This window comes from Ixodes scapularis, unplaced genomic scaffold, assembly GCF_016920785.2.
Source record: "Ixodes scapularis isolate PalLabHiFi unplaced genomic scaffold, ASM1692078v2 PGA_scaffold4__175_contigs__length_147842914, whole genome shotgun sequence".
Lineage (NCBI taxonomy): Eukaryota > Metazoa > Arthropoda > Arachnida > Ixodida > Ixodidae > Ixodes > Ixodes scapularis.
In genome coordinates, this window is record NW_024609879.1 from 35,176,172 (window position 1) to 35,190,970 (window position 14,799).

General features: G+C 46.5%; 1 pseudogene; it reads left to right on the forward strand.

Moving 5' to 3' along the window:
- The first annotated feature begins 2,194 nt into the window (after positions 1–2,194).
- Positions 2,195–6,074, forward strand: LOC121837644 (annotated as a pseudogene).
- Positions 6,075–14,799: the final 8,725 nt, after the last annotated feature.

Below are 14,799 nucleotides of genomic sequence, written 5' to 3' on the forward strand. Positions count from 1 at the left end.
TGCCATCCTGCAACTGTGCTTACATACATCTCACGTGATGTTTTTTACCCAAGAAACCAAAAAAAATTAATAAATTGAGCTAGTCAATGCGAGCACATCATGCACACAAAAGTCACTTCCGTGATTTTCATTTCTTTTAAATTGCAACAATTTTTAAGCCGCTTCACTCTACATGTATAAGCTAGGTTGGTAATTTTACTGCAATAAAATTGGTAATATGTTGCGATGACTACATAAAACCAGCCTTATAGTATCAGAGTCTATACACCTTCCCAAGAAACACTCGACCCCAGTTGCAACAAACCGGTTTCGAGCCCAGTCGGTGCGTTGGAGGCTAGACTCTCACTGGCGTCCCTGCTAACCCTAACTGAGTGGACTGATTTCGATAGGCGCAGCCTGCGTAGGCGCAGTTTGAAACACTGCTGGCGGCTAAATTTCCTTCTTTTCTTGCTGTATTTTGTTTTATGGTCTATGTATTTTTCCGAGGACATTAAAAAAGCAGTGTATTACAAAAAAAAATAAAAAAAAAATAAAACTGAAATATATTTTTGCTGGGTACGCGCGCGACAGAACGAGTGAGATTGAAAAGTCACAAACAAGTCAAACGACAAAGCGCTTAGCTGTCGAAAATAATTTACAACAAAAGATAGCCGGAAGGCATGCATTTTTCACGCTCACAAATAACGTGTTTACCGATGGACTGAACACGGACATTAAATTTAGCAAGTTTTAACATTCGAACAGTATATTGTACGTATCGCACGATGCAGCGTTATGCAAGAAGAACTTATTTGAGGACGATCTCAAATAACACAGCCGCTGTCGACGACAGTCACATCTTGACGATCGGACGGAATCCAAGATGACTTCGTTTTGGGGCACGTTTTGAGGATAGTTTTCTTTTTCACACCAGCACCAAGGCAAAGTAACGGGCGCGACTGACTGCATCCAGAACAGCTATTTCTGGCTATGACTGAAAAGGACTCTACGCGGATTACTTCTGAGAGGCCCTACTGAAAAAACCTGTACAAATGTATACCGACCTATACCGGTTCACACCGGAGTCCTGTATTCTCATATCGGTAACCGTTAGCTCTGTACCGGCGGCCTGTAACCACGTACTGGCGAAGCCGATACGCCGTACCGGCTGCCCATACCATGTACAGGCGGCCGGTAAACACATACGGGCACAGCTGGTAGGCCACACCGGTAACCGGTAACCACGTACCGGCGAAGCCGATACGCCGTACCGGTTGCCCATATCATGTACAGGCGGCGAGTGAACACGCATAGGCGTAGCCGGTACGCCACACTGGTGGGCCGTAACAATGTACCGGTGGCCAGTAATCGATGCGCGGCTAACAGCAACCACGTATCGGAGCGACCGGTAACGCCTTACCGGCGCCGGCACTTAAACCGGCGGTCGGTAACCTTGTACAGGCTCTACCGGTATACACAATAGACCGATCTCACTAAGCGTTGGGCGCATGCGTAAAGCCGCCATAACTTTAGTTCACAGGAGGCAGACGGCCGTGCACGCGAGGGCTCGTGCCTTCTCGTGCTCTACACGCGAAGAGCTCCAGCGAGGTTGTCGCACGTGCCCAAAGACTAAAGTTCCCTCGCTGTATTGCGGCAGCGGTGGCGTAGTCAAACTGGCCGGTGAGATCGGTCTATTTAACGCGACCAGAAATTATCAGACCTCGACGGGAACGCGCTCACCGCGAAACTAAACTGTGATATTTTTTTCAATAAAGAATTTTAATAAGAAAATCACATATTAGGTCATTTCAATTTAACAGTTTCAGCTATCAAACTCAACCATTTTATGACATGCATATTTAAAGTCATAAAATAAGAAAACCAAATCCATGGGAAGCGAGGCCGAGATAAACGAGAGTTTGCTTCATAGCTTTGAGCCCTGTACCGCGGTAGTTTCAGTTTCGGTTTATTGACGTCGGATTGGATTGGATTTCGTAGCTGCAAGGCAGAGTGCAGAAAGACAACCAACGACGGACAAACAATGTTTTTCTTAACAATAAATAAACTTAACATGGTAAGTTTCTATGCTTTTAAATGTTCTAAAACTATTTTGAATAATAATAGTACTAATATAAACTAAGGCAGATTATTTCTTCAATCCAATCCAATCCTTACGTACCAGCGCCGCTACAGAGGCTAGAAAGGGTTTCCTAGTGTCCCGAGCGTACGCTCTTTCAAGCGGCCACGGAGAAACCGGTTTGGATGACGCGCGCAGGTGGCGCTGCGTCCAGCAGGCGCGCTATTCTCCCCGTTGGCGGCCCGGGCGAAAATGGCGGAAGCACATTTTTCCGTGTGACAGAACCGAGCCGTCCGAGGGTCTTCCTTTGTTGTTTGTGCGGATCTGTGGATTACATCGCGGTGCACAGCGAAAGACCAACGGTGTGTCATGCGTCAGTGTGTTGGATGCATCTGATCATGCCGGCGAAGAAAGGTAGGACCTGCTTCGTGCCGTTGTGCAAAGGCGGCTACAAATCGGCTGCAGAAAAAGTATCGTTGTTCCGGGCTCCAGTCGACCCCCTTCGTCGGCAAGAATGGGCGAGGAACATCAAGCGAGAAGACAAAGTTCTCGACGAAACCTGTGTCGTGTGTTCCCGTCACTTTGATGAACGCTACATAGAAAAAACTTTCAAGCACGTCATCAATGGAGAGCTCGTCGAGCTGGACCGCGAACGTCCAGTGCTCACCGACGACGCCGTCCCTACGATATTCCCCGACGCCCCCTCGTATCTGACAAAGCCTGTCCCCAAAAAGAGGAAAGAAAGGAACCTCGCTGACCGTGGTACCCCACCAGTGAAACGCAGGGCTGCAAGCGGATCCACGCATGACTGTGATCCTGGAAATGCCTGTACAGAACCAGCGCCGGAGACGCACCCGTTCAGCGACATTCTGCCACCCTCGATGTATTGCAGCAGAATCATTTTATCGAACGATCCAACGGCATTGTGCTTTGGATGGCACGCCAGGATGGAATCAGACGATGTGCGTGTCATAAAGCACGTTACGTTCTCGGCATGCGCCGAAGCCACCGCTGCACAGGGGAGCGCATACCTTTGCGCCATATATTGCCGAGGCATCAAAGTCGAAGAAATTTGTGTAAGTAGACGAGATGACGCCCTTGGGGCATTGAAAAAGGCCGAGCAATTGCTTCTTTGCCCAGGCTGTGAAATTGAGCCAGTGGCAGCTGGTCAGTGTGTCCAGTTTGGTTCCATGCACTTCGCAAAAAACTGCTGTGTGACAACACCTGACGGGAGAGCTTGTTTACGATGCAAATACACAAAAAAGCTCATCCAAAACCAGACGTACAGGTTAAGAAGAAACGTCGAACGACATTTCAGCAACGGATTGCCAGGAAGTCCCTTCAGCTGTTCCGGGCGAAAAAAAGGCTAGAAAAAGCCCACGAAAGTGTTGCAAAGCTTCGAACAGTCACGGAAACAATTTCCAGCTCAGTTTTGGAGGAGAAAATCAGGAGCCTCCCACCAAAGCAGCGTCTTGCTGTAAGAACCTGTTTTGAGGCGGCATCCAGAAAATCAAGCCGAGGCATGGCGTACGACATGCAGTGGGTCCTGGAGTGCATTTTGATGCGCATGAGAAGCCCCCAACTCTACGAGTATGTTAGAAGACACAAGATTCTTGCCTTGCCGAGCAAATCATGCCTGGACAAACACATGCAGGGATTTAAAAGCACGTTTGGTTTCAACACTAGTGTGTTTTCAGCTTTGGAAAAGAAAACACGAGACATGGACGAGTTCAGCCGCCATGGTGGTCTTGTGTATGACGAGATTAAGCTCTCCGAGAACATCAATGTGACGGCATCTGGCGAACTGAGTGGCTTCGTTGACCTCGGTCCTTTCATGGAGGATAGCAACGAGACAGCACTGAGTGACCACGGCCTCGTTGTAGTATTTCAACCCTTTAAAGGCAAGTTAATTCAAAATATTATGTCGTGACGGCAATACAATTGTACGCCTTTTTTGGTTGTTGTACATCCTAGAGCCTAGTCCACCTAGTGAAGTTTGTGATGTCATTTACAACATATATTTACTTCAGTGATGCCTAAGCCGTGATTTACATTTTGATATTTCTCACAGTGAAACATCTTATTTTTGCAGGAAAGTGGACACAAATCCTCGGAGTCTTTGCTTCCAGAGGCAATGTAAAGGCGCCTGTCCTCTCGAAGATTCTCCTGGAGGCTACGATACTGGCTGAAAATTCCGGCCTCTTCGTCGATTTCTGGACAAGTGATGGTGCTCCCTGGAATCGCTGTCTCTGGAAGCTGCTCGGCATCAAAGGTGGATAATTTCCGTCCCAGAATCACAGTGAAAGGCTTTTCTTGCTTATCTCCTGTTATTCACAGATATTCCTTACTTGTGCAGCTTCGTCTAAGGAAATCACCTGCAAGGTTCCCCATCCTGTCGACACAGCAAGGAGCCTACACTTCATATCTGATTTTCCTCATCTGATCAAATGCGTGCGGAATACTTTTGTCTCAAAAGGCGTACAGATTCCATGTGGTCATGCTCATGTTGATGTCATCAAAGAGGCATGGAAAAGGGACAAGGAAGCATTGACACTGAAAGTGATGCCACACATAACACAGGCACATGTGCAACCGAACGCGTTTGAAAAAATGCGTGTGAATTTGGCTTTTCAACTGTCCAGTCAAGAGGTGTTGAAAGGGCTTTTCTTTTATAAAGGTGACTTGGAAAGAAGGTTCAGATCAACGGAGCCAACAGAGCAGTTTGTGAAGCTGATGGAGATGTTGATTTTCGTGATGTCATCCAGGGTCCCGTCTAAGGGCCTTCGAGCCCAGTCAGGAAGTGCCCGGTTTTTGAAAAAGTTCATTGCCTTCTTAAGTGAATGGGAAGGTACGCTGCCCAACACGGTGGTGGATTCCTAAGCGCAGGGACTGCCCTTGGACTCCGTGTGACTCTACAGAGCACACTGTCACTTCTGGACTATCTGATTACCTCAGTGCACTACAAGTACTTGTTGACTGCAAACCTTAGTCAAGATAAACTAGAAAACATCTTTGGGATTGTGCGACAATCCTTTGGATGTAATGACCACCCCTCCCCTGAGTAGTTTTTGGTCATTATTAACAACCTAACTTTCTACAGCCTTGCAAGACCACCAAAGAATGGAAACTCGCCAGCTGAGCTTGTAACTGCACTTTTGCGGCCATCTGATGCTGGAAAAGAAAAGGCTGCTCGTGTAGCAGCACTCGATGATAAACTGTTGGACGAGGGAAGTCTGGCTCATGCCGCAGTTGTGCTAAAAGAGCACAGTAGCCTGATTGACCACCACGTCTGTGTCGAGAAAAGAAGTGACAGTCGGCTGATATATTACGTAGCGGGTTACGTTGTCCGCAAGTCCCTCAAAAAATTCCCGTGCCCAGAATGTGCATCTTGCTTGAGTGTCCTGCCCCTGCAGGCTGAGTGCAATGGCAACGCCTCATTGACGAGAGAATTCGATCATGGGGGTTTGCTGTACCCTTCGAAACCACTGGAGGCACTGGTAACCAGACTGGAAAACGCCTTCACTGTTTTCTTTACCAGAAACAAGCTCCATGCTAAGAGCATGATCTGTTTCCTGCGCTTCCTTCAGGGGCATGCACTGCAGGAGGTTGGCTGCAGTGAGCATGGGCGCTTGGTCACAGCAAATGTCATCAAATTCTATGCTCTGACCAGGATGCATTTTTTTGCTAAGGCTATTAACAAGGATCGAGATTCCCAAAGGGAGAAGCAAAAATTGCTCAAAATGAGGCGATGCCGGTGAGGACCGGACTGCGGTACTGGAGAGGCAGAGCACACCAAATAAATTTTTCGCGAACAAAGACCTGGAATAGACATTTAGCTTTGTGATGTTTTTTGTGGATAATTCGCAAGTTTGTATGCTCTTTTCCTTTGCTTGCGCGAATATACCTTTAATTCGTTTCCCGAGCAATGAGGAGATGAAGGGGTTGTTTGTTACACGCGCTGCGCTTGCTGGCGTCTGCAACGGTCGATCAGTAAAATAAAAATAAATGTCATGTTGCACACACTCTCGTCATCATCTCATTTTAGCGATTTACTTCCAACCTTTCTTACATAAAAGGCGCGAGCGCGTGCAGCAGATGAAACTACACTCAAGCGCTTCTCTTTTGACCGCACCGCTCCGCGCGGTCTGTCTCAAGCGCGCTGCGGAGAACGCCCGCCGAAGCGGAGAGGTTTTGCAAGACTCGTAGAGAAGTGGTCTTTATATATATATATGCGTGCCTGAAGATTAAACGATAGCGAGCGCTACAACAGCCACACATTTACATCCGGAGACGCGTCTCCCGTTGAAAACCGCGCGCCTACCGCAAAGCGACAGCGCGCCTGCAGGCAGCAGCGCCACCTGCCCGCGTCATCGCAAAATATTGCCGCTCCTCGGCCGCGTTGACGACACTAGGAAACCCTTTCTAGCCTCTGTAGCGCCGCTGGCCAGCCGGCCAGTGCCAGCCAGTGGTCTCATAGCGTAATATTGGCTGTGTTCCAAAATTTACTCGATCCGACTCCGGAGTAAAAGTTTCGTACCGTGGCGTTCCAAAACTTACTCGAGCTTACTCGATGACGTCAGAACTCGCGTTCCAGAAGCGGGTTGTTTACTCCGGAGTAATTACTCACGCTACCCTCCTCGATCGGGGGGTAAAGTCGGATCAAATCGAGTAAATACGTCACGTGATCTGTTCGTCGTCTGCTTTCTGCGCCGACAGCCGTCAAAGCTCGCTTGCTCCGTTGGTTTTGGTGGCGGACGTTCGAAATGACAAAGAATTAGCTGCAGCATCTGTGGTTATTGCGATTTGCTGTTTTCAACGCAGGAATTGACTCCATTACATCCAGACCGTCCACCTTCCCCGGGAAGGTATAATTGTTATTATCCGAGTGCGAGCGTAAACAGGCGCTTCTCCGCATCCTCGTCCTCGGCGTTGGGGGAATGCTGTATTCTCACGTTCAAGGCCGAAAATGTTCGAACTCAGTATATGATAATGTAGTATTTTTTTTTGTTTTCTCCAGAGTGTGTGTAATGAGAGGATAACGTTTGTAAAGCAGTGAAGGCTTCGAAAATTTCACTCTAATCACATTCGCGTCAAAGCGAACGTCAGTTTCATATCATTCTGGAGAAAGCACCCTCGCGCTGTACCGCTACACCGTGTGCAATATATTTCTGCAAAACATAATCGGTGCAAATTACAATGCGTGGAATATATGCGCTTAGGGCACCGTGATTAGAATTGCAGCGATCGCGCTGATTAATAAAAACACCTTTTTTTATGTCTAGCTGTAAGGAGTAGGTAACTTCCATCGTAAACCGGAGACACGGAAAAATAAAAAAACGGACAAAACAACAAGTCTCAAACACAGCTTCTAGTTTATTTGAACACCTCCGCTCTTATATATACACCACAACCCTCCTCTCCAAAGGTCGACACACCTCCTCTCCACTCCATCAACGACATCTCAAACAGAACCAATGACACATGCTACCTCCCTTCCTTTCATACCAACCAAAAACTGACCCCTTTCCAATCCTTGAAACAGGCACTCAAACCCTGCTAACAATGAAAACACCCCCCCCCCCCCAAAAAAAAAAAAAAAAAAAAAAAGATAGATTTTTCGGAACCGACCAGCCACAACTGATAACAGGCCTATCGAACAGACACGGTGTTAGCATTCAACCACCCCTCAAAAAAAAAAACAAAAAAAAAATTTAAAGACATAGAAAGCGTTTCAGTTCACTCCCGAAACCCAAGGACGGTGTGCTGACACAATTGCCACGCTCCAAAATACATAAAGTCTCCCTCACAACTCTCCTACCATTTTCCTTCTCTTTATGCAATACCTGGGTATCCCCCCACTCAGGCTGACAGTGATTGCAGTCTACAACATGTTTAGCTATTTCTGAATACTGCGCATTGTCTTTTACCGCCCTTTTATGTTCCAACAACCTATCATTCAAACAGCGACCAGTTTGGCCTACATAAGACAATCCACACCGCAACGGAATGTCGTGAGGGAGACTTTATGTATTTTGGAGCGTGGCAATTGTGTCAGCACACCGTCCTTGGGTTTCGGGAGTGAACTGAAACGCTTTCTATGTCTTTAAATTTTTTTTTTTTTTTTTTTTTTTTGAGGGGTGGTTGAATGCTAACACCGTGTCTGTTCGATAGGCCTGTTATCAGTTGTGGCTGGTCGGTTCCAAAAAAATCTATCTTTTTTTTTTTTTTCTGGGGGGGGGGGGGGAGTGTTTTCATTGTTAGCAGGGTTTGAGTGCCTGTTTCAAGGATTGGAAAGGGGTCAGTTTTTGGTTGGTATGAAAGGAAGGGAGGTAGCATGTGTCATTGGTTCTGTTTGAGATGTCGTTGATGGAGTGGAGAGGAGGTGTGTCGACCTTTGGAGAGGAGGGTTGTGGTGTATATATAAGAGCGGAGGTGTTCAAATAAACTAGAAGCTGTGTTTGAGACTTGTTGTTTTGTCCGTTTTTTTTATTTTTCCGTGTCTCCGGTTTACGATGGAAGTTCTTCACCAGCTCGCCTGTGCTTTTACCCTTTCTTCGGAGTAAGTAATTTTGATCTCAATATACAGCTCAAAACGAAGGTGAGTAAAAGGAGCTGGTGGATCCACCTCAAAAAACACCGCATCGTCATTAATATTACCGTTCTTCGGGTGCTTTCTCCATGATCAAAAGGATCGTCTGCTATTTTCTGCCATCGCTGCTGTGTTTTCTTTTTGCCGTCGCCCAAGACGAAGCCAATCCGCGTAGTATCCAGGTGATTATCCTGGCCGTTCCAAAATCGAGTCGCGGATCGTTTACTCGCGATGTCACGTGGTATTACCCGCTGACGTAGAGGCAGGTTACTCGGGTAAGATTCGGAACATAGCCATTGTAAACGTAAAGAGAGGACACAGGAGCCGATTCGCGGCCCAGATAGTGCGTTTAATACCCTCCGCTACGTGGCGCTTTTCTGCAATTTGGTTAAAATTACTTAAAACTCTTTCTGTGAAAAGTATTTATTTTTTAAATGTCAATGCTTTGAAATTGTTTAGAGTACTTAAAACGACTAAATAGTTTAAATTGAATACGTCACAAAAACCACGTGATGAATGGCGCCTGCCATGGCCTGTCTGCCTGCACGCCGTCGCCTCTGCTCGTCCCTGCGTCGTTCGTCTGTGCCGTGCGTGCCGTCCATCTGTGCTTTCTGCTGCTTCATGTTCGGTCGAGTTTGCATCAATCAAGGTGACGCATGACCGCCCGCGTGCTCGCATGCTCGGCGTGAATTCGTGGAGCCTATCGGTTCGAGCTTCTCGCGCTGTTGTTTCTGCCGGGCTGTCTGGCTGCACTTGAACGTGTGTGCATGTTGATTTTCGATGAGATTGATTTAAAAAAAAGAATATAACTTACGACCCTGCACATGACATTGTCCATGGGTTCACAGATGACGGTGTTGAACGAGCCTCTAACATTGCAGATAGAGCTTTGGTTGTTATGCTGTCTGAAATTTCCAGGAGGTGCGTTTAGCCCCTTGCATACACTGTTGTGCACACTTCAACAACGTCTTCTGTTTAACGCAGTCTCCTCATTTCTCTCATTCGGGAGCTTAAAGGGGCGGTGCAACGATATTCAATTGGAATGTTTTTCACTTTACACGAGCTTACTGGCTCTAGTGGGACTCAAGGATACTCGCACGCAATGCCACTGACCAAGAAACTCCTTTGTTGCGCTGTAATTTCGAGGACAAAACCGAGTGTTTACATTCAATCTCTCCTTAGAAAAACCTGATGACGTAGCTTGGCGGTAGCAGTACCGCCCAGTGACGATATTTGAATACGGCGCATAGATTGGACCCGAGCATGGCGTGGACACTCGATTTGGGCTCGTGATAACCAATAGCTCGAGAAACATTCGGGTAGTGTCCTGTGTCCAATCGCTGCAATGACGACAACAGCCGAACCATAACAATGTCTGGAACTCAGCGCGTGTCCTGTGCCATGCCAACTCCATCGCATGGCTATGATCAACATTGGCGGCATATAATTGGCTCCAGATCACGGGGCCGCTTGTTCTGGCTGCGAGTTGAGGGGGTGAACTCTGTTTGTTTTTCTTTATTTTTTTTTTTTTGCGACTTCGATGGCGCGTGGTGAAGACGAACGGGTATTTCACAGATCATTAACGTCAGGGATTCGTCCTAAGCGGTATTTGAGCAAAATATAAATATCAGTACATCGCCCCTTTAAGACTGTTGGCTTCACAGTAAAGGCTGCGGTCTGTGGTTAGGGAGCTTCAAACGTAAGCTTGGTGTGCGTGATGATAAGCCATTTTTTTGAAGTTGACAACGAACAGGTTTACTTTGTCTCTGATGTTCCGCACCTTCCCAAAACAACAAAGAGCGATCTCCAAGCCCACAAACTTTGCATTGGAAATGAGGTCATTGAGTGGTCGTCTATTGTTTAACTTTATTGTTCTATCCATGAGATGAGCTTGCAATTGGCTCCGAAACTTACTGAGAGACACATTTTTTCAAGAACCTTTCTGTAAAATGAAAGAAAATTGCGCCCCATAGGTACTGAGTGCCTCACTCTTTCTTGCAATCATATCCGTTGTTTATGCCAAGGATCTTCCTGAGGCAGTCATGGCTACAGCCTATTTCTGAGATAGGATGTGCATACTTTTTGATTGTCTAAATAGCTAAAACATTCAAGAAGACAGGGCAGAAGTTGCGTCATGCCATTCTGAAGGGAGAATCTGAAATACTTGATTTTCTCCACCAGTAACTCGGATGGATTTCAGCATGGCAGTTCCAAAGTAGGATGCAGCTCAAAGCCATCATTGGGTGGCAAGTTACTATAAACAGTGTCCTCATGCCCTGGGATGAGCTTTCAAGCAGCCATCACTTTAAGTTCTCACTTACACGACGCCTGCAGCAAGACACACTTGAGAATGTTTTTGGAGCTATATACGACAAATGCTGGGCTGCTACACAAACCCAAATGTGCATCAGTTCACCTCAGGACTAAAACACCTCCGGATAAAGAAACTGTTCAAACTGTCGGACAATAAAAACGTAGAGGATGACAAGGCTGGGACCTCGTAAAGGAGTTGCAAATATCTTCGCACCATGAAAGTTTAATTTCAGACATTGTGGAATGTCTTCCAATTGATAACTTCCCGCCACTAGAGGATATTTCTGAGCTGGCATCAGACATCAGGTTTAACATAATTGATGACTCGTCCACTTTTTTATTACGTTTGGGGCTATTTGATCAAGCTTTTGCTTGAACAGACAACTTACAGCTGTGGCTGTTGACAGCTGCTATTGGATGAGTCTAATAACTTGACCAGGCCTCACCAGTACTGTCTTGTTCCTAAAGCATACCACGTGCCTGGAAAATTCTTCGGGAACTTAGTAGTACCATCACAAGCTGCCTTTCAATTCATTCAGCAACTAGAATATCACTTTCTTCCCATAATAGAAAGTGCGACACATGTTCGAGGAGTGTGTGCCGCCTTGTATAGCACACTTTGAGGTCTGGGTGGTTTTAACCTTTGCCCAGAGGAGTACCACAAAGGGTTTTTAAAATTGTTTTGCAGAGTACGCTTGTGTTGACATGTTTGATTGCTTAATTGGAATTTGGACAAAGTTCGGTTGCACTCTTCAGTTGCTAGTAAGAACGAAACAGGTTTAACTGTTAATAGTGTATTAACAGAGGCGGTTGCCAAACCAAAAACAAAAAGTGATTATTAAGTGGGGGGTGCAGCTTGCTCTCCAAATATTTGTTCCCCTTTTTCCAGCGAATGTGTATCACGGATCCCTAACAAAAATATTTGTCCACTTTCTACAAAATTTCGATAGAAAATAATGTATAGAGGCTAAACATATTCGAAAGAAAATGTATCCACTTTCGTATCCACTGTCCATGTTTTTTTAGCCGCTTTTTTCTGAAGCCATACTTCTTTTCTGAACAATTTCGGAAAATGTTTAGGGACGTTGAATCTTGTCAGATTTCGAATGGAGTTCTCATTGTTTGGTAATGGCTCGCCCGCAGTGAGTTTGAGGCTATGCGAATAGATGTTTTTTTTTTTTTTTATTTGCCCGGAATCGGGACTTTGTACTATCCGGTGTGTGCTTCGCACTGTTATTATACTCTTATGACTGGTAATGATAGCGATGTCTTATTTATTTTTGCACTTACTTCCCGTACCCGAGTCGGCGTGAAAATGAATGTATCATACAGCATGTTGTCCGTGGAAAGGTTTTGTTAAGTTGGTTCCTCTAAGAATCTATTACGAAGTGTACGATATGCTGAAGTCCTTCATATTCATTTATTCTTGTGAGTATCGATCTCTTTCCTATAAAACATACAGAGCTTCGGAAGTAAATCATGTATATATGAATGTGGTCCAATAAAATGTGTTCGAACCACTTACTGTTGTTGACCCCAAAATGCTCCACCAGCCAGGAGTCAATGCGGCGATTGTGTAACTTCAATGCTTTACAATAGAAAAAGAACAAGAAATATATATACTTCTGCTTTGTGAAGTAAGTTGAAATATTGTTTGACACATTTTGCACGGACTCTATCGTAAAAAATAAAGCAAAAGTGCGTCAGTATTAAAAAAAAAAAAAGACAAAAAACAAAAAACGAAAAAAAAAAAAACAGCAGCTTCGGGCTCGGGTGCCAAGGAGCTCCCGAGAGCCGAGCGAGGCGGGGAGGAAAGAGAGAGAGAAGGGTACCGGAGAACCGGAGTAGAACGCCCAAACCGAAACCGAAACTAACTTGACCGGAAACGGAATCAGATTATACTTAATACCGCCCGCTAGGAGCACTACCTGTCACTGGTCTATCTGGGCCGCTGGGGCCTATGGCGGTGTCCGCTCTTTACCTTGTGTATATTACTCTATGGTGCTCTGTACCAAAGCCGCATTGACGTTAGGGCTATCTCGATCGGTGTGTATCGGTGTCGGTATGTACTAAGCGTACATGATTTATGTTGATGGCGCGAAGCCAATAGTCAGCGTGAACCGTATCAATAAGTTCAAACCGGCGAGCGTTAGCGACTTCGACCCCGACGTGCCGAAAAGCGTCTACTGGGAGGCTGTTGGAGCGTGCGCCGGCGAACGGTAAGTTTTCTACGCATCAGGGGCTCGAAGCACAACGTATACTGCAAACCGTTAAAGGGGTGTCCAAACAGGACACTACAAAACCCGCGACTCCGACAAATCGTGAAAATTGAAGCGGACGCTTCTATTTTTACGGTCTGTCGGAGTCGTGAAAATGTTTGCAGGAGTCGTGAAAATTTTTACGATCACGACTGCTCTCCTCTTCAGATTGACGTCACACGCCACCTGCGCCTGTCTCACCTCGCCAACGCCCTCGCGTACCGCCGTCGCCTCGGCTCGAAGGCCAAGGAGGTCCGGCTTTGGGTGGATTTGGGACATTCCTGCGTCGAAGGGTGCGTTTCGCCCGCCTCGGATCTGCTTTCTTTGTCGAGATTCACTTTCGTCGTGATGGCGTCCGATGCGGTTCCGTATTGCGAGCGGAGGCCTTGAGCGATTGACCGACAGCCAACAGAGCGTGTGAGTGGCTCTCCGGACCCACGTGATGAGCAGAGCAAGGCCGCCGTGGAGGAAGCGAGGGGGAGATTTGACGGAGGGAAGTTTCCCCCCGGGAAGAATTGACGGAGGGAAATTTCCCTCCGACGGCCGGAAGCGGATCGCGGCAGAGCGCGGCACGATTTGCCGGAGTCGCGGGTTTTGTACAAACCGTTAATAGGGAGTTTTCGCAGATCGTTTTCGCTGTCCCGCAACTAGCCCCGCAACTCGCTATATACCCGGATCTCTACAGTCAAGGCTATCGGCGGGCAGGCGCATCTTCGTTGGGGAGGGGGAAACGCGGTCTACGAACACTCCCTAATGTTCGCCAGCCCCCGATTTTTTGCAAATTCCACGCGTTCAAAAATTAGCGAAATTTAAGGACACGTGGAAAGCGGAAATTTCGTGGGCCCCCGTTCCGGCGTCCCCCATTCCGGCGTCTAAAATTCGCAAAATGTGGCGGGCACGAATATGTCCTTGCGCCCGATTAGGTCCTTGCGCCCGATTTGTGAAGAACTGGGCGGCAAGAGCAAAGGGTTTTACGTTGTTTAACTACAGGGCGCTCCAGATGGTAGCCACGGCACTCAAAATAAATCGCAACAAATCGGCTTTGTAAGCTACGACAAATTTACCACATAAGTTCGACTAGGTGGTGCATTTAATGTGTAAAACTATAAAAAAAGTAAATTTTGAAACAAGGGTTATAGCGCAGGCTAGCTGGTGAACGGTCATATTTATAAACCCCGATACAAGGGGGGAAAGGGAGACGAACACGGCGACTTTGAGATGTAATTCAGTGTGCATGTTTTGTTTTACAGAGACACGAGCTGAGCTGGTTGCTGCTTTGAAAAAGAAGCACGTGGCCATCCCTATGGTATTGAACTCAAGGTTCGAGGTTTATGTGTGTCTTTAGGCTGTTTTTCTTACTTCATCTTCGACTCTGTTCAGAAGGAGGGCGTTCGTCTTTTGTTTTTCCCTTTTTCAAATCAGCAGCATACTTCACTTCCGTTACCAGTGGGCACTAATTGTGGGTAAAATTGAACGGTTAGGCTGAAGAATATCTTGCATTTTGTTCGCTTCATGAGTAATTGTGTCCATGCATTATGGCTGGTCAGGACTATTTGTACAGACACTTTTTAAATTGCTTGCTA